Here is a 27,102-nt window from a genome sequence, read left to right on the forward strand (position 1 = left end):
TACATTCATTTAGCACTCCGTTTCACACAAAATGTCCAATGAAAGAGTACCTTTCAAAAGTTAATTTGACCATTCCTGACACACTCTTTTGGTTTTGGCAGTGCAGTAATGTCTTTTTAGACTGATATTTTGATTCAGAGACGCAAAATTTCCAGTCAAATGGGTAGAATATTGAATAAATGGTCTATGAGGAAATATTTGAACCCTAATCCTAACTAGCAAAACCCGCAGCTAGGGTTAGGGTTTTATTCCCGTACAATGTAGACAGTTTTTGATGGCATGGCTGTGTTTTAGGGCTGAAAGGATACTTAGGAATTTAGTTCTCTCAATGTTTTCTAAACATTTTTTTCTGACCTATATGGCTGTATACAGTGCTTTGCCCTAAAAAGGAGTGGTGTCTGAATTGCCCAACAAGCAAGTTTTGGAAAGAAGCTGATTTAACTTTCAAATCTTGTCATGGGCTTTGAAATAATAGGCATATTAACAAATAAAGCCAAAATGTATCAGTTGTTTCGGGTTTTTAGGCCACTTAAGCCTTAACGTACATTCATTTAGCACTCCGTTTCACACAAAATGTCCAATGAAAGAGTACCTTTCAAAAGTTAATTTGACCATTCCTGACACACTCTTTTGGTTTTGGCAGTGTTGTATTGTCTTTTTAGACTAATATTTTGATTCAGAGACGCAAAATTTCCTGTCAAATGAGTAGAATATTGAATAAATGGTCTATGAGGAAATATTTGAACCCTAATCCTAACTAGCAAAACCCGAAGCTAGGGATAGGGTTTTATTCCCGTACAATGTAGACAGTTTTTGATGGCATGGCTGTGCTTTAGGGCTGAAAGGATACTTAGGAATTTAGTTCTTTCAATGTTTTCTAAACATTTTTTTCTGACCTATATGGCTGTATACAGTGCTTTGCCTCAAAAAGGAATGGTGTCTGAATTACCCGACAAGCAAGTTTTGGAAAGAAGCTGATTTAACTTTCAAATCTTGTCATGGGCTTTGAAATAATAGGCATATTAACAAATAAAGCCAAAATGTATCAGTTGTTTCGGACTTTTAGGCCACTTAAGCCTTAACGTACATTCATTTAGCACTCCGTTTCACACAAAATGTCCAATGAAAGAGAACTTTTCAAAACTTAATTTGACCATTCCTGACACACTCTTTTGGTTTTGGCAGTGTTGTATTGTCTTTTTAGACTAATAGTTTGATTCAGAGACGCAAAATTGCCAGTCAAATGAGTAGAACATTGAATGAATTGTCTTTGAGGAAATATTTGAACCCTAACCCTAACTAGCAAAACCCAAAGCTAGGGTTAGGGTTTTATTCCCGTACAATGTAGACAGTTTTTGATGGCAGAGCTGTGTTTTAGGGCTGAAAGGATACTTAGGAATTTAGTTCTTTCAATGTTTTCTAAACATTTTTTTCTGACCTATATGGCTTTATACAGTGCTTTGCCCCAAAAAGGAATGGTGTCTGAATTACCCGACAAGCAAGTTTTGGAAAGAAGCTGATTTAACTTTCAAATCTTGTCATGGGCTTTGAAATAATAGGCATATTAACAAACAAAGCCAAAATGTATCTGTTGGTTCGGACTTTTAGGCCACTTAAGCCTTAACGTACATTCATTTAGCACTCCGTTTCACACAAAATGTCCAATGAAAGAGTACCTTTCAAAAGTTAATTTGACCATTCCTGACACACTCTTTTGGTTTTGGCAGTGTTGTATTGTCTTTTTAGACTAATATTTTGATTCAGAGATGCAAAATTTCCTGTCAAATGAGTAGAATATTGAATGAATGGTCTTTGAGGAAATATTTGAAACCTATCCCTAACTAGCAAAATCCGAAGCTAGGGTTAGGGTTTTATTCTCGTACAATGTAGACAGTTTTTGATGGCATGGCTGTGTTTTAGGGCTGAAAGGATACTTAGGAATTTAGTTCTTTCAATGTTTTCTAAACATTTTTTTCTGACCTATATGGCTGTATACAGTGCTTTCCCCCAAAAAGGAATGGTGTCTGAATTACCCGACAAGCAAGTTTTGGAAAGAAGCTGATTTAACTTTCAAACTCTTGTCATGGGCTTTGAAATAATAGGCATATGAACAAATAAAGCCAAAATGTATCAGTTGTTTCGGACTTTTAGGCCACTTAAGCCTTAACGTACATTCATTTAGCACTCCGTTTCACACAAAATGTCCAATGAAAGAGTACCTTTCAAAAGTTAATTTGACCATTCCTGACACACTCTTTTGGTTTTGGCAGTGTTGTATTGTCTTTTTAGACTAATATTTTGATTCAGAGACGCAAAATTTCCAGTCAAATGAGTAGAATATTGAATGAATGGTCTTTGAGGAAATATTTGAACCCTAACCCTAACTAGCAAAACCCGAAGCTAGGGTTAGGGTTTTATTCCCATACAATGTAGACAGTTTTTGATGGCATGGCTGTGTTTTAGGGCTGAAAGGATACTTAGGAATTTAGTTCTTTCAATGTTTTCTAAACATTTTTTTCTGACCTATATGGCTGTATACAGTTCTTTTCCTCAAAAAGGAATGGTGTCTGAATTACCCGACAAGCAAGTTTTGGAAAGAAGCTGATTTAACTTTCAAATCTTGTCATGGGCTTTGAAATAATAGGCATATGAACAAATAAAGCCAAAATGTATCAGTTGTTTCGGACTTTTAGGCCACTTAAGCCTTAACGTACATTCATTTAGCACTCCGTTTCACACAAAATGTCCAATGAAAGAGTACCTTTCAAAAGTTAATTTGACCATTCCTGACACACTCTTTTGGTTTTGGCAGTGTTGTATTGTCTTTTTAGACTGATATTTTGATTCAGAGACGCAAAATTTCCAGTCAAATGGGTAGAATATTGAATAAATGGTCTATGAGGAAATATTTGAACCCTAATCCTAACTAGCAAAACCCGAAGGTAGGGTTAGGGTTTTATTCCCGTACAATGTAGACAGTTTTTGATGGCATGGCTGTGTTTTAGGGCTGAAAGGATACTTAGGAATTTAGTTCTCTCAATGTTTTCTAAACATTTTTTTCTGACCTATATGGCTGTATACAGTGCTTTGCCCTAAAAAGGACTGGTGTCTGAATTGCCCAACAAGCAAGTTTTGGAAAGAAGCTGATTTAACGTTCAAATCTTGTCATGGGCTTTGAAATAATAGGCATATTAACAAACAAAGCCAAAATGTATCTGTTGGTTCGGACTTTTAGGCCACTTAAGCCTTAACGTACATTCATTTAGCACTCCGTTTCACACAAAATGTCCAATGAAAGAGTACCTTTCAAAAGTTAATTTGTCCATTCCTGACACACTCTTTTGGTTTTGGCAGTGTTGTATTGTCTTTTTAGACTAATATTTTGATTCAGAGACGCAAAATTTCCTGTCAAATGAGTAGAATATTGAATAAATGGTCTTTGAGGAAATATTTGAAACCTATCCCTAACTAGCAAAATCCGAAGCTAGGGTTAGGGTTTTATTCTCGTACAATGTAGACAGTTTTTGATGGCATGGCTGTGTTTTAGGGCTGAAAGGATACTTAGGAATTTAGTTCTTTCAATGTTTTCTAAACATTTTTTTCTGACCTATATGGCTGTATACAGTGCTTTCCCCCAAAAAGGAATGGTGTCTGAATTACCCGACAAGCAAGTTTTGGAAAGAAGCTGATTTAACTTTCAAACTCTTGTCATGGGCTTTGAAATAATAGGCATATGAACAAATAAAGCCAAAATGTATCAGTTGTTTCGGACTTTTAGGCCACTTAAGCCTTAACGTACATTCATTTAGCACTCCGTTTCACACAAAATGTCCAATGAAAGAGAACTTTTCAAAACTTAATTTGACCATTCCTGACACACTCTTTTGGTTTTGGCAGTGTTGTATTGTCTTTTTAGACTAATAGTTTGATTCAGAGACGCAAAATTGCCAGTCAAATGAGTAGAACATTGAATGAATTGTCTTTGAGGAAATATTTGAACCCTAACCCTAACTAGCAAAACCCAAAGCTAGGGTTAGGGTTTTATTCCCGTACAATGTAGACAGTTTTTGATGGCAGAGCTGTGTTTTAGGGCTGAAAGGATACTTAGGAATTTAGTTCTTTCAATGTTTTCTAAACATTTTTTTCTGACCTATATGGCTTTATACAGTGCTTTGCCCCAAAAAGGAATGGTGTCTGAATTACCCGACAAGCAAGTTTTGGAAAGAAGCTGATTTAACTTTCAAATCTTGTCATGGGCTTTGAAATAATAGGCATATTAACAAACAAAGCCAAAATGTATCTGTTGGTTCGGACTTTTAGGCCACTTAAGCCTTAACGTACATTCATTTAGCACTCCGTTTCACACAAAATGTCCAATGAAAGAGTACCTTTCAAAAGTTAATTTGACCATTCCTGACACACTCTTTTGGTTTTGGCAGTGTTGTATTGTCTTTTTAGACTAATATTTTGATTCAGAGATGCAAAATTTCCTGTCAAATGAGTAGAATATTGAATGAATGGTCTTTGAGGAAATATTTGAAACCTATCCCTAACTAGCAAAATCCGAAGCTAGGGTTAGGGTTTTATTCTCGTACAATGTAGACAGTTTTTGATGGCATGGCTGTGTTTTAGGGCTGAAAGGATACTTAGGAATTTAGTTCTTTCAATGTTTTCTAAACATTTTTTTCTGACCTATATGGCTGTATACAGTGCTTTCCCCCAAAAAGGAATGGTGTCTGAATTACCCGACAAGCAAGTTTTGGAAAGAAGCTGATTTAACTTTCAAACTCTTGTCATGGGCTTTGAAATAATAGGCATATGAACAAATAAAGCCAAAATGTATCAGTTGTTTCGGACTTTTAGGCCACTTAAGCCTTAACGTACATTCATTTAGCACTCCGTTTCACACAAAATGTCCAATGAAAGAGTACCTTTCAAAAGTTAATTTGACCATTCCTGACACACTCTTTTGGTTTTGGCAGTGTTGTATTGTCTTTTTAGACTAATATTTTGATTCAGAGACGCAAAATTTCCAGTCAAATGAGTAGAATATTGAATGAATGGTCTTTGAGGAAATATTTGAACCCTAACCCTAACTAGCAAAACCCGAAGCTAGGGTTAGGGTTTTATTCCCATACAATGTAGACAGTTTTTGATGGCATGGCTGTGTTTTAGGGCTGAAAGGATACTTAGGAATTTAGTTCTTTCAATGTTTTCTAAACATTTTTTTCTGACCTATATGGCTGTATACAGTTCTTTTCCTCAAAAAGGAATGGTGTCTGAATTACCCGACAAGCAAGTTTTGGAAAGAAGCTGATTTAACTTTCAAATCTTGTCATGGGCTTTGAAATAATAGGCATATGAACAAATAAAGCCAAAATGTATCAGTTGTTTCGGACTTTTAGGCCACTTAAGCCTTAACGTACATTCATTTAGCACTCCGTTTCACACAAAATGTCCAATGAAAGAGTACCTTTCAAAAGTTAATTTGACCATTCCTGACACACTCTTTTGGTTTTGGCAGTGTTGTATTGTCTTTTTAGACTGATATTTTGATTCAGAGACGCAAAATTTCCAGTCAAATGGGTAGAATATTGAATAAATGGTCTATGAGGAAATATTTGAACCCTAATCCTAACTAGCAAAACCCGAAGGTAGGGTTAGGGTTTTATTCCCGTACAATGTAGACAGTTTTTGATGGCATGGCTGTGTTTTAGGGCTGAAAGGATACTTAGGAATTTAGTTCTCTCAATGTTTTCTAAACATTTTTTTCTGACCTATATGGCTGTATACAGTGCTTTGCCCTAAAAAGGACTGGTGTCTGAATTGCCCAACAAGCAAGTTTTGGAAAGAAGCTGATTTAACGTTCAAATCTTGTCATGGGCTTTGAAATAATAGGCATATTAACAAACAAAGCCAAAATGTATCTGTTGGTTCGGACTTTTAGGCCACTTAAGCCTTAACGTACATTCATTTAGCACTCCGTTTCACACAAAATGTCCAATGAAAGAGTACCTTTCAAAAGTTAATTTGTCCATTCCTGACACACTCTTTTGGTTTTGGCAGTGTTGTATTGTCTTTTTAGACTAATATTTTGATTCAGAGACGCAAAATTTCCTGTCAAATGAGTAGAATATTGAATAAATGGTCTTTGAGGAAATATTTGAAACCTATCCCTAACTAGCAAAATCCGAAGCTAGGGTTAGGGTTTTATTCTCGTACAATGTAGACAGTTTTTGATGGCATGGCTGTGTTTTAGGGCTGAAAGGATACTTAGGAATTTAGTTCTTTCAATGTTTTCTAAACATTTTTTTCTGACCTATATGGCTGTATACAGTGCTTTCCCCCAAAAAGGAATGGTGTCTGAATTACCCGACAAGCAAGTTTTGGAAAGAAGCTGATTTAACTTTCAAACTCTTGTCATGGGCTTTGAAATAATAGGCATATGAACAAATAAAGCCAAAATGTATCAGTTGTTTCGGACTTTTAGGCCACTTAAGCCTTAACGTACATTCATTTAGCACTCCGTTTCACACAAAATGTCCAATGAAAGAGTACCTTTCAAAAGTTAATTTGACCATTCCTGACACACTCTTTTGGTTTTGGCAGTGTTGTATTGTCTTTTTAGACTAATATTTTGATTCAGAGACGCAAAATTTCCAGTCAAATGAGTAGAATATTGAATAAATGGTCTTTGAGGAAATATTTGAACCCTAACCCTAACTAGCAAAACCCGAAGCTAGGGTTAGGGTTTTATTCCCATACAATGTAGACAGTTTTTGATGGCATGGCTGTGTTTTAGGGCTGAAAGGATACTTAGGAATTTAGTTCTTTCAATGTTTTCTAAACATTTTTTTCTGACCTATATGGCTGTATACAGTTCTTTGCCTCAAAAAGGAATGGTGTCTGAATTACCCGACAAGCAAGTTTTGGAAAGAAGCTGATTTAACTTTCAAATCTTGTCATGGGCTTTGAAATAATAGGCATATGAACAAATAAAGCCAAAATGTATCAGTTGTTTCGGACTTTTAGGCCACTTAAGCCTTAACGTAAATTCATTTAGCACTCCGTTTCACACAAAATGTCCAATGAAAGAGTACCTTTCAAAAGTTAATTTGACCATTCCTGACACACTCTTTTGGTTTTGGCAGTGTTGTATTGTCTTTTTAGACTGATATTTTGATTCAGAGACGCAAAATTTCCAGTCAAATGGGTAGAATATTGAATAAATGGTCTATGAGGAAATATTTGAACCCTAATCCTAACTAGCAAAACCCGAAGGTAGGGTTAGGGTTTTATTCCCGTACAATGTAGACAGTTTTTGATGGCATGGCTGTGTTTTAGGGCTGAAAGGATACTTAGGAATTTAGTTCTCTCAATGTTTTCTAAACATTTTTTTCTGACCTATATGGCTGTATACAGTGCTTTGCCCTAAAAAGGACTGGTGTCTGAATTGCCCAACAAGCAAGTTTTGGAAAGAAGCTGATTTAACGTTCAAATCTTGTCATGGGCTTTGAAATAATAGGCATATTAACAAACAAAGCCAAAATGTATCTGTTGGTTCGGACTTTTAGGCCACTTAAGCCTTAACGTACATTCATTTAGCACTCCGTTTCACACAAAATGTCCAATGAAAAAGTACCTTTCAAAAGTTAATTTGTCCATTCCTGACACACTCTTTTGGTTTTGGCAGTGTTGTATTGTCTTTTTAGACTAATATTTTGATTCAGAGATGCAAAATTTCCTGTCAAATGAGTAGAATATTGAATGAATGGTCTTTGAGGAAATATTTGAAACCTATCCCTAACTACCAAAATCCGAAGCTAGGGTTAGGGTTTTATTCTCGTACAATGTAGACAGTTTTTGATGGCATGGCTGTGTTTTAGGGCTGAAAGGATACTTAGGAATTTAGTTCTTTCAATGTTTTCTAAACATTTTTTTCTGACCTATATGGCTGTATACAGTGCTTTCCCCCAAAAAGGAATGGTGTCTGAATTACCCGACAAGCAAGTTTTGGAAAGAAGCTGATTTAACTTTCAAACTCTTGTCATGGGCTTTGAAATAATAGGCATATGAACAAATAAAGCCAAAATGTATCAGTTGTTTCGGACTTTTAGGCCACTTAAGCCTTAACGTACATTCATTTAGCACTCCGTTTCACACAAAATGTCCAATGAAAGAGTACCTTTCAAAAGTTAATTTGACCATTCCTGACACACTCTTTTGGTTTTGGCAGTGTTGTATTGTCTTTTTAGACTGATATTTTGATTCAGAGACGCAAAATTTCCAGTCAAATGGGTAGAATATTGAATAAATGGTCTATGAGGAAATATTTGAACCCTAATCCTAACTAGCAAAACCCGAAGGTAGGGTTAGGGTTTTATTCCCGTACAATGTAGACAGTTTTTGATGGCATGGCTGTGTTTTAGGGCTGAAAGGATACTTAGGAATTTAGTTCTCTCAATGTTTTCTAAACATTTTTTTCTGACCTATATGGCTGTATACAGTGCTTTGCCCTAAAAAGGAATGGTGTCTGAATTGCCCAACAAGCAAGTTTTGGAAAGAAGCTGATTTAACGTTCAAATCTTGTCATGGGCTTTGAAATAATAGGTATATTAACAAACAACGCCAAAATGTATCTGTTGGTTCGGACTTTTAGGCCACTTAAGCCTTAACGTACATTCATTTAGCACTCCGTTTCACACAAAATGTCCAATGAAAGAGTACCTTTCAAAAGTTAATTTGACCATTCCTGACACACTCTTTTGGTTTTTGCAGTGTTGTATTGTCTTTTTAGACTAATATTTTGATTCAGAGACGCAAAATTTCCAGTCAAATGAGTAGAATATGGAATAAATGGTCTTTGAGGAAATATTTGAACCCTAACCCTAACTAGCAAAACCCGAAGCTAGGGTTAGGGTTTTATTCCCGTACAATGTAGACAGTTTTTGATGGCATGGCTGTGCTTTAGGGCTGAAAGGATACTTAGGAATATAGTTCTTTCAATGTTTTCGAAACATTTTTTTCTGATCTATATGGCTGTATACAGTGCTTTGCCCCAAAAAGGAATGGTGTGTGAATTACCCGACAAGCAAGTTTTGGAAAGAAGCGGATTTAACTTTCAAACTCTTGTCATGGGCTTTGAAATAATAGGCATATTAACAAATAAAGCCAAAATGTATCAGTTGTTTCGGACTTTTAGGCCACTTAAGCCTTAACGTACATTCATTTAGCACTCCGTTTCACACAAAATGTCCAATGAAAGAGTACCTTTCAAAAGTTAATTTGACCATTCCTGACACACTCTTTTGGTTTGGCAGTGTTGTATTGTCTTTTTAGACTAATATTTTGATTCAGAGACGCAAAATTTCCTGTCAAATGAGTAGAATATTGAATAAATGGTCTATGAGGAAATATTTGAACCCTAACCCTAACTAGCAAAACCCAAAGCTAGGGTTAGGGTTTTATTCCCGTACAATGTAGACAGTTTTTGATGGCATGGCTGTGCTTTAGGGCTGAAAGGATACTTAGGAATTTAGTTCTTTCAATGTTTTCTAAACATTTTTTTCTGACCTATATGGCTGTATACAGTGCTTTGCCCCAAAAAGGAATGGTGTCTGAATTATCCGACAAGCAAGTTTTGGAAAGAAGCTGATTTAACTTTCAAACTCTTGTCATGGGCTTTGAAATAATAGGCATATGAACAGTTAAAGCCAAAATGTATCAGTTGTTTCGGACTTTTAGGCCACTTAAGCCTTAACGTACATTCATTTAGCACTCCGTTTCACACAAAATGTCCAATGAAAGAGTACCTTTCAAAAGTTAATTTGACCATTCCTGACACACTCTTTTGGTTTTGGCAGTGTTGTATTGTCTTTTTAGACTAATATTTTGATTCAGAGACGCAAAATTTCCAGTCAAATGGGTAGAATATTGAATAAATGGTCTATGAGGAAATATTTGAACCCTAACCCTAATTAGCAAAACCCGAAGCTAGGGTTAGGGTTTTATTCCTGTACAATGTAGACAGTTTTTGATGGCATGGCTGTGTTTTAGGGCTGAAAGGATACTTAGGAATTTAGTTCTTTCAATGTTTTCTAAACATTTTTTTCTGACCTATATGGCTGTATACAGTTCTTTGCCTCAAAAAGGAATGGTGTCTGAATTACCCGACAAGCAAGTTTTGGAAAGAAGCTGATTTAACTTTCAAACTCTTGTCATGGGCTTTGAAATAATAGGCATATGAACAGTTAAAGCCAAAATGTATCAGTTGTTTCGGACTTTTAGGCCACTTAAGCCTTAACGTACATTCATTTAGCACTCCGTTTCACACAAAATGTCCTATGAAAGAGTACCTTTCAAAAGATAATTTGACCATTCCTGACAAACTCTTTTGGTTTTGGCAGTGTTGTATTGTCTTTTTAGACTAATATTTTGATTCAGAGACGCAAAATTTCCAGTCAAATGAGTAGAATATTGAATGAATGGTCTATGAGGAAATATTTGAACCCTAATCCTAACTAGCAAAATCCGAAGCTAGGGATAGGGTTTTATTCCTGTACAATGTAGACAGTTTTTGATGGCATGGCTGTGTTTTAGGGCTGAAAGGATACTTAGGAATTTAGTTCTCTCAATGTTTTCTAAACATTTTTTTCTGACCTATATGGCTGTATACAGTGCTTTGCCCTAAAATGGAATGGTGTCTGAATTGCCCAACAAGCAAGTTTTGGAAAGAAGCTGATTTAACGTTCAAATCTTGTCATGGGCTTTGAAATAATAGGCATATTAACAAACAAAGCCAAAATGTATCTGTTGGTTCGGACTTTTAGGCCACTTAAGCCTTAACGTACATTCATTTAGCACTCCGTTTCACACAAAATGTCCAATGAAAGAGTACCTTTCAAAAGTTAATTTGACCATTCCTGACACACTCTTTTGGTTTTTGCAGTGTTGTATTGTGTTTTTAGACTAATATTTTGATTCAGAGATGCAAAATTTCCAGTCAAATGGGTAGAATATTGAATAAATGGTCTATGAGGAAATATTTGAACCCTAACCCTAACTAGCAAAACCCGAAGCTAGGGTTAGGGTTTTATTCCTGTACAATGTAGACAGTTTTTGATGGCATGGCTGTGTTTTAGGGCTGAAAGGATACTTAGGAATTTAGTTCTTTCAATGTTTTCTAAACATTTTTTTCTGACCTATATGGCTGTATACAGTGCTTTGCCCCAATAAGGAATGGTGTCTGAATTACCCGACAAGCAAGTTTTGAAAAGAAGCTGATTTAACTTTCAAACTCTTGTCATGGGCTTTGAAATAATAGGCATATGAACAAATAAAGCCAAAATGTATCAGTTGTTTCGGACTTTTAGGCCACTTAAGCCTTAACGTACATTCATTTAGCACTCCGTTTCACACAAAATGTCCAATGAAAGAGTACCTTTCAAAAGTTAATTTGACCATTCCTGACACACTCTTTTGGTTTTGGCAGTGTTGTATTGTCTTTTTAGACTAATATTTTGATTCAGAGATGCAAAATTTCCTGTCAAATGAGTAGAATATTGAATAAATGGTCTATGAGGAAATATTTGAACCCTAACCCTAACTAGCAAAACCCAAAGCTAGGGTTAGGGTTTTATTCCCGTACAATGTAGACAGTTTTTGATGGCATGGCTGTGCTTTAGGGCTGAAAGGATACTTAGGAATTTAGTTCTTTCAATGTTTTCTAAACATTTTTTTCTGACCTATATGGCTGTATACAGTGCTTTGCCCCAAAAAGGAATGGTGTGTGAATTACCCGACAAGCAAGTTTTGGAAAGAAGCTGATTTAACTTTCAAACTCTTGTCATGGGCTTTGAAATAATAGGCATATGAACAAATAAAGCCAAAATGTATCAGTTGTTTTGGACTTTTAGGCCACTTAAGCCTTAACGTACATTCATTTAGCACTCCGTTTCACACAAAATGTCCAATGAAAGAGTACCTTTCAAAAGTTAATTTGACCATTCCTGACACTCTTTTGGTTTTGGCAGTGTTGTATTGTCTTTTTAGACTAATATTTTGATTCAGAGACGCAAAATTTCCAGTCAAATGGGTAGAATATTGAATAAATGGTCTATGAGGAAATATTTGAACCCTAACCCTAATTAGCAAAACCCGAAGCTAGGGTTAGGGTTTTATTCCTGTACAATGTAGACAGTTTTTGATGGCATGGCTGTGTTTTAGGGCTGAAAGGATACTTAGGAATTTAGTTCTTTCAATGTTTTCTAAACATTTTTTTCTGACCTATATGGCTGTATACAGTGCTTTGCCCCAATAAGGAATGGTGTCTGAATTTCTCGACAAGCAAGTTTTGGAAAGAAGCTGATTTAACTTTCAAACTCTTGTCATGGGCTTTGAAATAATAGGCATATGAACAAATAAAGCCAAAACGTATCAGTTGTTTTGGACTTTTAGGCCACTTAAGCCTTAACGTACATTCATTTAGCACTCCGTTTCACACAAAATGTCCAATGAAAGAGTACCTTTCAAAAGTTAATTTGACCATTCCTGACACACTCTTTTGGTTTTGGCAGTGTTGTATTGTCTTTTTAGACTAATATTTTGATTCAGAGACGCAAAATTTCCCGTCAAATGAGTAGAATATTGAATAAATGGTCTATGAGGAAATATTTGAACCCTAACCCTAACTAGCAAAACCCGAAGCTAGGGTTAGGGTTTTATTCCCGTACAATGTAGACAGTTTTTGATGGCATGGCTGTGTTTTAGGGCTGAAAGGATACTTAGGAATTTAGTTCTTTCAATGTTTTCTAAACATTTTTTTCTGACCTATATGGCTGTATACAGTGCTTTGCCCCAAAAAGGAATGGTCTCTGAATTACCCGACAAGCAAGTTTTGGAAAGAAGCTGATTTAACGTTCAAATCTTGTCTTGGGCTTTGAAATAATAGGCATATGAACAAATAAAGAAAAAATGTATCTGTTGGTTCGGACTTTTAGGCCACTTAAGCTTTAACGTACATTCATTTAGCACTCCGTTTCACACAAAATGTCCAATGAAAGAGTACCTTTCAAAAGTTAATTTGACCATTCCTGACACACTCTTTTGGTTTTGGCAGTGTTGTATTGTCTTTTTAGACTAATATTTTGATTCAGAGACGCAAAATTTCCAGTCAAATGAGTAGAATATTGAATAAATGGTCTTTGAGGAAATATTTGAACCCTAACCCTAACTAGCAAAACCCGAAGCTAGGGTTAGGGTTTTATTCCCATACAATGTAGACAGTTTTTGATGGCATGGCTGTGTTTTAGGGCTGAAAGGATACTTAGGAATTTAGTTCTTTCAATGTTTTCTAAACATTTTTTTCTGACCTATATGGCTGTATACAGTTCTTTGCCTCAAAAAGGAATGGTGTCTGAATTACCCGACAAGCAAGTTTTGGAAAGAAGCTGATTTAACTTTCAAATCTTGTCATGGGCTTTGAAATAATAGGCATATTAACAAATAAAGCCAAAATGTATCAGTTGTTTCGGACTTTTAGGCCACTTAAGCCTTAACGTACATTCATTTAGCACTCCGTTTCACACAAAATGTCCAATGAAAGAGTACCTTTCAAAAGATAATTTGACCATTCCTGACAAACTCTTTTGGTTTTGGCAGTGTTGTATTGTCTTTTTAGACTAATATTTTGATTCAGAGACGCAAAATTTCCAGTCAAATGAGTAGAATATTGAATGAATGGTCTTTGAGGAAATATTTGAACCCTATCCCTAACTAGCAAAATCCGAAGCTAGGGTTAGGGTTTTATTCCCGTACAATGTAGACAGTTTTTGATGGCATGGCTGTGTTTTAGGGCTGAAAGGATACTTAGGAATTTAGTTCTTTCAATGTTTTCTAAACATTTTTTTCTGACCTATATGGCTGTATACAGTGCTTTGCCCCAAAAAGGAATGGTGTCTGAATTACCCGACAAGCAAGTTTTGGAAAGAAGCTGATTTAACTTTCAAATCTTGTCATGGGCTTTGAAATAATAGGCATATTAACAAATAAATTCAAAATGTATCAGTTGTTTCGGTTTTTTAGGCCACTTAAGCCTTAACGTACATTCATTTAGCACTCCGTTTCACACAAAATGTCCAATGAAAGAGTACCTTTCAAAAGTTAATTTGACAATTCCTGACACACTCTTTTGGTTTTGGCAGTGTTGTATTGTCTTTTTAGACTAATATTTTGATTCAGAGATGCAAAATTTCCAGTCAAATGGGTAGAATATTGAATAAATGGTCTATGAGGAAATATTTGAACCCTAACCCTAACTAGCAAAACCCGAAGCTAGGGTTAGGGTTTTATTCCTGTACAATGTAGACAGTTTTTGATGGCATGGCTGTGTTTTAGGGCTGAAAGGATACTTAGGAATTTAGTTCTTTCAATGTTTTCTAAACATTTTTTTCTGACCTATATGGCTGTATACAGTGCTTTGCCCCAATAAGGAATGGTGTCTGAATTACCCGACAAGCAAGTTTTGAAAAGAAGCTGATTTAACTTTCAAACTCTTGTCATGGGCTTTGAAATAATAGGCATATGAACAAATAAAGCCAAAATGTATCAGTTGTTTCGGACTTTTAGGCCACTTAAGCCTTAACGTACATTCATTTAGCACTCCGTTTCACACAAAATGTCCAATGAAAGAGTACCTTTCAAAAGTTAATTTGACCATTCCTGACACACTCTTTTGGTTTTGGCAGTGTTGTATTGTCTTTTTAGACTAATATTTTGATTCAGAGACGCAGGATTTCCAGTCAAATGAGTAGAATATTGAATAAATGGTCTTTGAGGAAATATTTGAACCCTAACCCTAACTAGCAAAACCCGCAGCTAGGGTTAGGGTTTTATTCCCGTACAATGTAGACAGTTTTTGATGGCATGGCTGTGTTTTAGGGCTGAAAGGATACTTAGGAATTTAGTTCTCTCAATGTTTTCTAAACATTTTTTTCTGACCTATATGGCTGTATACAGTGCTTTGCCCTAAAAAGGAGTGGTGTCTGAATTGCCCAACAAGCAAGTTTTGGAAAGAAGCTGATTTAACTTTCAAATCTTGTCATGGGCTTTGAAATAATAGGCATATTAACAAATAAAGTCAAAATGTATCAGTTGTTTGGGTTTTTTAGGCCACTTAAGCCTTAACGTACGTTCATTTAGCACTCCGTTTCACACAAAATGTCCAATGAAAGAGTACCTTTCAAAAGTTAATTTGACCATTCCTGACACACTCTTTTGGTTTTGGCAGTGTTGTATTGTCTTTTTAGACTGATATTTTGATTCAGAGACGCAAAATTTCCAGTCAAATGGGTAGAATATTGAATAAATGGTCTATGAGGAAATATTTGAACCCTAATCCTAACTAGCAAAACCCGAAGGTAGGGTTAGGGTTTTATTCCCGTACAATGTAGACAGTTTTTGATGGCATGGCTGTGTTTTAGGGCTGAAAGGATACTTAGGAATTTAGTTCTCTCAATGTTTTCTAAACATTTTTTTCTGACCTATATGGCTGTATACAGTGCTTTGCCCTAAAAAGGAATGGTGTCTGAATTGCCCAACAAGCAAGTTTTGGAAAGAAGCTGATTTAACGTTCAAATCTTGTCATGGGCTTTGAAATAATAGGCATATTAACAAACAAACCCAAAATGTATCTGTTGGTTCGGACTTTTAGGCCACTTAAGCCTTAACGTACATTCATTTAGCACTCCGTTTCACACAAAATGTCCAATGAAAGAGTACCTTTCAAAAGTTAATTTGACCATTCCTGACACACTCTTTTGGTTTTGGCAGCGTTGTATTGTCTTTTTAGACTAATATTTTGATTCAGAGACGCAGGATTTCCAGTCAAATGAGTAGAATATTGAATAAATGGTCTTTGAGGAAATATTTGAACCCTAACCCTAACTAGCAAAACCCGAAGCTAGGGTTAGGGTTTTATTCCCGTACAATGTAGACAGTTTTTGATGGCATGGCTGTGTTTTAGGGCTGAAAGGATACTTAGGAATTTAGTTCTTTCAATGTTTTCTAAACATTTTTTTCTGACCTATATGGCTGTATACAGTGCTTTGCCCCAAAAAGGAATGGTGTCTGAATTTCCCGACAAGCAAGTTTTGGAAAGAAGCTGATTTAACTTTCAAACTCTTGTCATGGGCTTTGAAATAATAGGCATATGAACAAATAAAGCCAAAATGTATCAGTTGTTTTGGACTTTTAGGCCACTTAAGCCTTAACGTACATTCATTTAGCACTGCGTTTCACACAAAATGTCCAATGAAAGAGTACCTTTCAAAAGTTAATTTGACCATTCCTGACACACTCTTTTGGTTTTGGCAGTGTTGTATTGTCTTTTTAGACTAATATTTTGATTCAGAGACGCAAAATTTCCAGTCAAATGAGTAGAATATTGAATGAATGGTCTTTGAGGAAATATTTGAACCCTAACCCTAACTAGCACAATCCGAAGCTAGGGTTAGGGTTTTATTCCCGTACAATGTACACAGTTTTTGATGGCATGGCTGTGTTTTAGGGCTGAAAGGATACTTAGGAATTTAGTTCTTTCAATGTTTTCTAAACATTTTTTTCTGACCTATATGGCTGTATACAGTGCTTTCCCCCAACAAGGAATGGTGTCTGAATTACCCGACAAGCAAGTTTTGGAAAGAAGCTGATTTAACTTTCAAACTCTTGTCATGGGCTTTGAAATAATAGGCATATGAACAAATAAAGCCAAAATGTATCAGTTGTTTCGGACTTTTAGGCCACTTAAGCCATAACGTACATTCATTTAGCACTCCGTTTCACACAAAATGTCCAATGAAAGAGTACCTTTCAAAAGTTAATTTGACCATTCCTGACACACTCTTTTGGTTTTGGCAGTGTTGTATTGTCTTTTTAGACTAATATTTTGATTCAGAGACGCAAAATTTCCTGTCAAATGAGTAGAATATTGAATAAATGGTCTATGAGGAAATATTTGAACCCTAATCCTAACTAGCAAAACCTGCAGCTAGGGTTAGGGTTTTATTCCCGTACAATGTAGACAGTTTTTGATGGCATGGCTGTGTTTTAGGGCTGAAAGGATACTTAGGAATTTAGTTCTCTCAATGTTTTCTAAACATTTTTTTCTGACCTATATGGCTGTATACAGTGCTTTGCCCTAAAAAGGAGTGGTGTCTGAATTGCCCAACAAGCAAGTTTTGGAAAGAAGCTGATTTAACTTTCAAATCTTGTCATGGGCTTTGAAATATTAGGCATATTAACAAATAAAGCCAAAATGTATCAGTTGTTTCGGGTTTTTAGGCCACTTAAGCCTTAACGTACATTCATTTAGCACTCCGTTTCACACAAAATGTCCAATGAAAGAGTACCTTTCAAAAGTTAATTTGACCATTCCTGACACACTCTTTTGGTTTTGGCAGTGTTGTATTGTCTTTTTAGACTAATATTTTGATTCAGAGACGCAAAATTTCCAGTCAAATGAGTAGAATATTGAATGAATGGTCTTTGAGGAAATATTTGAACCCTAACCCTAACTAGCAAAACCCGAAGCTAGGGTTAGGGTTTTATTCCCGTTCAATGCAGACAGTTTTTGATGGCATGGCTGTGTTTTAGGGCTGAAAGGATACTTAGGAATTTAGTTCTTTCAATGTTTTCTAAACATTTTTTTATGACCTATATGGCTGTATACAGTGCTTTGCCCCAAAAAGGAATGGTGTCTGAATTACCCGACAAGCAAGTTTTGGAAAGAAGCTGATTTAACTTTCAAATCTTGTCATGGGCTTTGAAATAATAGGCATATTAACAAATAAAGCCAAAATATATCAGTTGTTTCGGGTTTTTAGGCCACTTAAGCCTTAACGTACATTCATTTAGTACTCCGTTTCACACAAAATGTCCAATGAAAGAGTACCTTTCAAAAGTTTATGTGACCATTCCTGACACACTCTTTTGGTTTTGGCAGTGTTGTATTGTCTTTTTAGACTAATATTTTGATTCAGAGACGCAAAATTTCCAGTCAATTGGGTAGAATATTGAATAAATGGTCTATGAGGAAATATTTGAACCCTAATCCTAACTAGCAAAACCCGAAGCTAGGGTTAGGGTTTTATTCCCGTACAATGTAGACAGTTTTTGATGGCATGGCTGTGTTTTAGGGCTGAAAGGATACTTAGGAATTTAGTTCTTTCAATGTTTTCTAAACATTTTTTTCTGACCTATATGGCTGTATACAGTTCTTTGCCTCAAAAAGGAATGGTGTCTGAATTACCCGACAAGCAAGTTTTGGAAAGAAGCGGATTTAACTTTCAAACTCTTGTCATGGGCTTTGAAATAATAGGCATATGAACAAATAAAGCCAAAATGTATCAGTTGTTTCGGACTTTTAGGCCACTTAAGCCTTAACGTACATTCATTTAGCACTCCGTTTCACACAAAATGTCCAATGAAAGAGTACCTTTCAAAAGTTAATTTGACCATTCCTGACACACTCTTTTGGTTTTGGCAGTGCAGTATTGTCTTTTTAGACTGATATTTTGATTCAGAGACGCAAAATTTCCAGTCAAATGGGTAGAATATTGAATAAATGGTCTATGAGGAAATATTTGAACCCTAATCCTAACTAGCAAAACCCGCAGCTAGGGTTAGGGTTTTATTCCCGTACAATGTAGACAGTTTTTGATGGCATGGCTGTGTTTTAGGGCTGAAAGGATACTTAGGAATTTAGTTCTCTCAATGTTTTCTAAACATTTTTTTCTGACCTATATGGCTGTATACAGTGCTTTGCCCTAAAAAGGAGTGGTGTCTGAATTACCCGACAAGCAAGTTTTGGAAAGAAGCTGATTTAACTTTCAAATCTTGTCATGGGCTTTGAAATAATAGGCATATTAACAAATAAAGCCAAAATGTATCAGTTGTTTCGGACTTTTAGGCCACTTAAGCCTTAACGTACATTCATTTAGCACTCCGTTTCACACAAAATGTCCAATGAAAGAGAACTTTTCAAAACTTAATTTGACCATTCCTGACACACTCTTTTGGTTTTGGCAGTGTTGTATTGTCTTTTTAGACTAATATTTTGATTCAGAGACGCAAAATTGCCAGTCAAATGAGTAGAACATTGAATGAATGGTCTTTGAGGAAATATTTGAACCCTAACCCTAACTAGCAAAACCCAAAGCTAGGGTTAGGGTTTTATTCCCGTACAATGTAGACAGTTTTTGATGGCAGAGCTGTGTTTTAGGGCTGAAAGGATACTTAGGAATTTAGTTCTTTCAATGTTTTCTAAACATTTTTTTCTGACCTATATGGCTGTATACAGTGCTTTGCCCCAAAAAGGAATGGTGTCTGAATTTCCCGACAAGCAAGTTTTGGAAAGAAGCTGATTTAACTTTCAAACTCTTGTCATGGGCTTTGAAATAATAGGCATATGAACAAATAAAGCCAAAATGTATCAGTTGTTTTGGACTTTTAGGCCACTTAAGCCTTAACGTACATTCATTTAGCACTCCGTTTCACACAAAATGTCCAATGAAAGAGTACCTTTCAAAAGTTAATTTGACCATTCCTGACACACTCTTTTGGTTTTGGCAGTGTTGTATTGTCTTTTTAGACTAATATTTTGATTCAGAGACGCAAAATTTCCAGTCAAATGAGTAGAATATTGAATGAATGGTCTTTGAGGAAATATTTGAACCCTAACCCTAATTAGCACAATCCGAAGCTAGGGTTAGGGTTTTATTCCCGTACAATGTACACAGTTTTTGATGGCATGGCTGTGTTTTAGGGCTGAAAGGATACTTAGGAATTTAGTTCTTTCAATGTTTTCTAAACATTTTTTTCGTACCTATATGGCTGTATACAGTGCTTTGCCCCAAAAAGGAATGGTGTCTGAATTACCCGACAAGCAAGTTTTGGAAAGAAGCTGATTTAACTTTCAAACTCTTGTCATGGGCTTTGAAATAATAGGCATATGAACAAATAAAGCCAAATTGTATCAATTGTTTCGGACTTTTAGGCCACTTAAGCCTTAACGTACATTCATTTAGCACTCCGTTTCACACAAAATGTCCAATGAAAGAGTACCTTTCAAAAGTTAATTTGACCATTCCTGACACACTCTTTTGGTTTTGGCAGTGTTGTATTGTCTTTTTAGACTAATATTTTCATTCAGAGACGCAAAATTTCCTGTCAAATGAGTAGAATATTGAATAAATGGTCTATGAGGAAATATTTGAACCCTAACCCTAACTAGCAAAACCCGAAGCTAGGGTTAGGGTTTTATTCCCGTACAATGTAGACAGTTTTTGATGGCATGGCTGTGCTTTAGGGCTGAAAGGATACTTAGGAATTAAGTTCTTTCAATGTTTTTTAAACATTTTTTTCTGACCTATATGGCTGTATACAGTGCTTTGCCTCAAAAAGGAATGGTGTCTGAATTACCCGACAAGCAAGTTTTGGAAAGAAGCTGATTTAACTTTCAAATCTTGTCATGGGCTTTGAAATAATAGGCATATTAACAAATAAAGCCAAAATGTATCAGTTGTTTAGGACTTTTAGGCCACTTAAGCCTTAACGTACATTCATTTAGCACTCCGTTTCACACAAAATGTCCAATGAAAGAGTACCTTTCAAAAGATAATTTGACCATTCCTGACAAACTCTTTTGGTTTTGGCAGTGTTGTATTGTCTTTTTAGACTAATATTTTGATTCAGAGACGCAAAATTGCCAGTCAAATGAGTAGAATATTGAATGAATGGTCTTTGAGGAAATATTTGAACCCTAACCCTAACTAGCAAAACCCAAAGCTAGGGTTAGGGTTTTATTCCCGTACAATGTAGACAGTTTTTGATGGCAGAGCTGTGTTTTAGGGCTGAAAGGATACTTAGGAATTTAGTTCTTTCAATGTTTTCTAAACATTTTTTTCTGACCTATATGGCTGTATACAGTGCTTTGCCCCAAAAAGGAATGGTGTCTGAATTACCCGACAAGCAAGTTTTGGAAAGAAGCTGATTTAACTTTCAAACTCTTGTCATGGGCTTTGAAATAATAGGCATATGAACAAATAAAGCCAAAATGTATCAGTTGTTTCGGTTTTTTAGGCTTCTTAAGACTTAACGTACATTCATTTAGCACTCCGTTTCACACAAAATGTCCAATGAAAGAGTACCTTTCAAAAGTTAATGTGACCATTCCTGACACACTCTTTTGGTTTTGGCAGTGTTGTATTGTCTTTTTAGACTAATATTTTGATTCAGAGACGCAAAATTTCCAGTCAATTGGGTAGAATATTGAATAAATGGTCTATGAGGAAATATTTGAACCCTAATCCTAACTAGCAAAACCCGAAGCTAGGGTTAGGGTTTTATTCCCGTACAATGTAGACAGTTTTTGATGGCATGGCTGTGTTTTAGGGCTGAAAGGATACTTAGGAATTTAGTTCTTTCAATGTTTTCTAAACATTTTTTCTGACCTATATGGCTGTATACAGTTCTTTGCCTCAAAAAGGAATGGTGTCTGAATTACCCGACAAGCAAGTTTTGGAAAGAAGCTGATTTAACTTTCAAACTCTTGTCATGGGCTTTGAAATAATAGGCATATGAACAAATAAAGCCAAAATATATCAGTTGTTTCGGACTTTTAGGCCACTTAAGCCTTAACGTACATTCATTTAGCACTCCGTTTCACACAAAATGTCCAATGAAAGAGTACCTTTCAAAAGTTAATTTGACCATTCCTGACACACTCTTTTGGTTTTGGCAGTGCAGTAATGTCTTTTTAGACTGATATTTTGATTCAGAGACGCAAAATTTCCAGTCAAATGGGTAGAATATTGAATAAATGGTCTATGAGGAAATATTTGAACCCTAATCCTAACTAGCAAAACCCGCAGCTAGGGTTAGGGTTTTATTCCCGTACAATGTAGACAGTTTTTGATGGCATGGCTGTGTTTTAGGGCTGAAAGGATACTTAGGAATTTAGTTCTCTCAATGTTTTCTAAACATTTTTTTCTGACCTATATGGCTGTATACAGTGCTTTGCCCTAAAAAGGAGTGGTGTCTGAATTGCCCAACAAGCAAGTTTTGGAAAGAAGCTGATTTAACTTTCAAATCTTGTCATGGGCTTTAAAATAATAGGCATATTAACAAATAAAGCCAAAATGTATCAGTTGTTTCGGACTTTTAGGCCACTTAAGCCTTAACGTACATTCATTTAGCACTCCGTTTCACACAAAATGTCCAATGAAAGAGAACTTTTCAAAACTTAATTTGACCATTCCTGACACACTCTTTTGGTTTTGGCAGTGTTGTATTGTCTTTTTAGACTAATATTTTGATTCAGAGACGCAGGATTTCCAGTCAAATGAGTAGAATATTGAATAAATGGTCTTTGAGGAAATATTTGAACCCTAACCCTAACTAGCAAAACCCGAAGCTAGGGTTAGGGTTTTATTCCCGTACAATGTAGACAGTTTTTGATGGCATGGCTGTGTTTTAGGGCTGAAAGGATACTTAGGAATTTAGTTCTTTCAATGTTTTCTAAACATTTTTTTCTGACCTATATGGCTGTATACAGTGCTTTGCCCCAAAAAGGAATGGTGTGTGAATTACCCGACAAGCAAGTTTTGGAAAGAAGCGGATTTAACTTTCAAACTCTTGTCATGGGCTTTGAAATAATAGGCATATGAACAAATAAAGCCAAAATGTATCAGTTGTTTCGGACTTTTAGGCCACTTAAGCCTTAACGTACATTCATTTAGCACTCCGTTTCACACAAAATGTCCAATGAAAGAGTACCTTTCAAAAGTTAATTTGACCATTCCTGACACACTCTTTTGGTTTTGGCAGTGCAGTATTGTCTTTTTAGACTGATATTTTGATTCAGAGACGCAAAATTTCCAGTCAAATGGGTAGAATATTGAATAAATGGTCTATGAGGAAATATTTGAACCCTAATCCTAACTAGCAAAACCCGCAGCTAGGGTTAGGGTTTTATTCCCGTACAATGTAGACAGTTTTTGATGGCATGGCTGTGTTTTAGGGCTGAAAGGATACTTAGGAATTTAGTTCTCTCAATGTTTTCTAAACATTTTTTTCTGACCTATATGGCTGTATACAGTGCTTTGCCCTAAAAAGGAGTGGTGTCTGAATTACCCGACAAGCAAGTTTTGGAAAGAAGCTGATTTAACTTTCAAATCTTGTCATGGGCTTTGAAATAATAGGCATATTAACAAATAAAGCCAAAATGTATCAGTTGTTTCGGACTTTTAGGCCACTTAAGCCTTAACGTACATTCATTTAGCACTCCGTTTCACACAAAATGTCCAATGAAAGAGAACTTTTCAAAACTTAATTTGACCATTCCTGACACACTCTTTTGGTTTTGGCAGTGTTGTATTGTCTTTTTAGACTAATATTTTGATTCAGAGACGCAAAATTTCCAGTCAAATGAGTAGAATATTGAATGAATGGTCTTTGAGGAAATATTTGAACCCTAACCCTAATTAGCACAATCCGAAGCTAGGGTTAGGGTTTTATTCCCGTACAATGTACACAGTTTTTGATGGCATGGCTGTGTTTTAGGGCTGAAAGGATACTTAGGAATTTAGTTCTTTCAATGTTTTCTAAACATTTTTTTCTTACCTATATGGCTGTATACAGTGCTTTGCCCCAAAAAGGAATGGTGTCTGAATTACCCGACAAGCAAGTTTTGGAAAGAAGCTGATTTAACTTTCAAACTCTTGTCATGGGCTTTGAAATAATAGGCATATGAACAAATAAAGCCAAATTGTATCAATTGTTTCGGACTTTTAGGCCACTTAAGCCTTAACGTACATTCATTTAGCACTCCGTTTCACACAAAATGTCCAATGAAAGAGTACCTTTCAAAAGTTAATTTGACCATTCCTGACACACTCTTTTGGTTTTGGCAGTGTTGTATTGTCTTTTTAGACTAATATTTTCATTCAGAGACGCAAAATTTCCTGTCAAATGAGTAGAATATTGAATAAATGGTCTATGAGGAAATATTTGAACCCTAACCCTAACTAGCAAAACCCGAAGCTAGGGTTAGGGTTTTATTCCCGTACAATGTAGACAGTTTTTGATGGCATGGCTGTGCTTTAGGGCTGAAAGGATACTTAGGAATTAAGTTCTTTCAATGTTTTTTAAACATTTTTTTCTGACCTATATGGCTGTATACAGTGCTTTGCCTCAAAAAGGAATGGTGTCTGAATTACCCGACAAGCAAGTTTTGGAAAGAAGCTGATTTAACTTTCAAATCTTGTCATGGGCTTTGAAATAATAGGCATATTAACAAATAAAGCCAAAATGTATCAGTTGTTTAGGACTTTTAGGCCACTTAAGCCTTAACGTACATTCATTTAGCACTCCGTTTCACACAAAATGTCCAATGAAAGAGTACCTTTCAAAAGTTAATTTGACCATTCCTGACACACTCTTTTGGTTTTGGCAGTGTTGTATTGTCTTTTTAGACTAATATTTTGATTCAGAGACGCAAAATTTCCAGTCAAATGAGTAGAATATTGAATGAATGGTCTTTGAGGAAATATTTGAACCCTAACCCTAACTAGCACAATCCGAAGCTAGGGTTAGGGTTTTATTCCCGTACAATGTACACAGTTTTTGATGGCATGGCTGTGTTTTAGGGCTGAAAGGATACTTAGGAATTTAGTTCTTTCAATGTTTTCTAAACATTTTTTTCTGACCTATATGGCTGTATACAGTGCTTTCCCCCAACAAGGAATGGTGTCTGAATTACCCGACAAGCAAGTTTTGGAAAGAAGCTGATTTAACTTTCAAACTCTTGTCATGGGCTTTGAAATAATAGGCATATGAACAAATAAAGCCAAAATGTATCAGTTGTTTCGGACTTTTAGGCCACTTAAGCCATAACGTACATTCATTTAGCACTCCGTTTCACACAAAATGTCCAATGAAAGAGTACCTTTCAAAAGTTAATTTGACCATTCCTGACACACTCTTTTGGTTTTGGCAGTGTTGTATTGTCTTTTTAGACTAATATTTTGATTCAGAGACGCAAAATTTCCTGTCAAATGAGTAGAATATTGAATAAATGGTCTATGAGGAAATATTTGAACCCTAATCCTAACTAGCAAAACCTGCAGCTAGGGTTAGGGTTTTATTCCCGTACAATGTAGACAGTTTTTGATGGCATGGCTGTGTTTTAGGGCTGAAAGGATACTTAGGAATTTAGTTCTCTCAATGTTTTCTAAACATTTTTTTCTGACCTATATGGCTGTATACAGTGCTTTGCCCTAAAAAGGAGTGGTGTCTGAATTGCCCAACAAGCAAGTTTTGGAAAGAAGCTGATTTAACTTTCAAATCTTGTCATGGGCTTTGAAATATTAGGCATATTAACAAATAAAGCCAAAATGTATCAGTTGTTTCGGGTTTTTAGGCCACTTAAGCCTTAACGTACATTCATTTAGCACTCCGTTTCACACAAAATGTCCAATGAAAGAGTACCTTTCAAAAGTTAATTTGACCATTCCTGACACACTCTTTTGGTTTTGGCAGTGTTGTATTGTCTTTTTAGACTAATATTTTGATTCAGAGACGCAAAATTTCCAGTCAAATGAGTAGAATATTGAATGAATGGTCTTTGAGGAAATATTTGAACCCTAACCCTAACTAGCAAAACCCGAAGCTAGGGTTAGGGTTTTATTCCCGTTCAATGCAGACAGTTTTTGATGGCATGGCTGTGTTTTAGGGCTGAAAGGATACTTAGGAATTTAGTTCTTTCAATGTTTTCTAAACATTTTTTTATGACCTATATGGCTGTATACAGTGCTTTGCCCCAAAAAGGAATGGTGTCTGAATTACCCGACAAGCAAGTTTTGGAAAGAAGCTGATTTAACTTTCAAATCTTGTCATGGGCTTTGAAATAATAGGCATATTAACAAATAAAGCCAAAATATATCAGTTGTTTCGGGTTTTTAGGCCACTTAAGCCTTAACGTACATTCATTTAGTACTCCGTTTCACACAAAATGTCCAATGAAAGAGTACCTTTCAAAAGTTTATGTGACCATTCCTGACACACTCTTTTGGTTTTGGCAGTGTTGTATTGTCTTTTTAGACTAATATTTTGATTCAGAGACGCAAAATTTCCAGTCAATTGGGTAGAATATTGAATAAATGGTCTATGAGGAAATATTTGAACCCTAATCCTAACTAGCAAAACCCGAAGCTAGGGTTAGGGTTTTATTCCCGTACAATGTAGACAGTTTTTGATGGCATGGCTGTGTTTTAGGGCTGAAAGGATACTTAGGAATTTAGTTCTTTCAATGTTTTCTAAACATTTTTTTCTGACCTATATGGCTGTATACAGTTCTTTGCCTCAAAAAGGAATGGTGTCTGAATTACCCGACAAGCAAGTTTTGGAAAGAAGCGGATTTAACTTTCAAACTCTTGTCATGGGCTTTGAAATAATAGGCATATGAACAAATAAAGCCAAAATGTATCAGTTGTTTCGGACTTTTAGGCCACTTAAGCCTTAACGTACATTCATTTAGCACTCCGTTTCACACAAAATGTCCAATGAAAGAGTACCTTTCAAAAGTTAATTTGACCATTCCTGACACACTCTTTTGGTTTTGGCAGTGCAGTATTGTCTTTTTAGACTGATATTTTGATTCAGAGACGCAAAATTTCCAGTCAAATGGGTAGAATATTGAATAAATGGTCTATGAGGAAATATTTGAACCCTAATCCTAACTAGCAAAACCCGCAGCTAGGGTTAGGGTTTTATTCCCGTACAATGTAGACAGTTTTTGATGGCATGGCTGTGTTTTAGGGCTGAAAGGATACTTAGGAATTTAGTTCTCTCAATGTTTTCTAAACATTTTTTTCTGACCTATATGGCTGTATACAGTGCTTTGCCCTAAAAAGGAGTGGTGTCTGAATTACCCGACAAGCAAGTTTTGGAAAGAAGCTGATTTAACTTTCAAATCTTGTCATGGGCTTTGAAATAATAGGCATATTAACAAATAAAGCCAAAATGTATCAGTTGTTTCGGACTTTTAGG

Source organism: Atractosteus spatula, chromosome 3, assembly GCF_055471065.1.
Source record: "Atractosteus spatula isolate fAtrSpa1 chromosome 3, fAtrSpa1.hap1, whole genome shotgun sequence".
Taxonomy (NCBI): Eukaryota; Metazoa; Chordata; class Actinopteri; order Semionotiformes; family Lepisosteidae; genus Atractosteus; species Atractosteus spatula.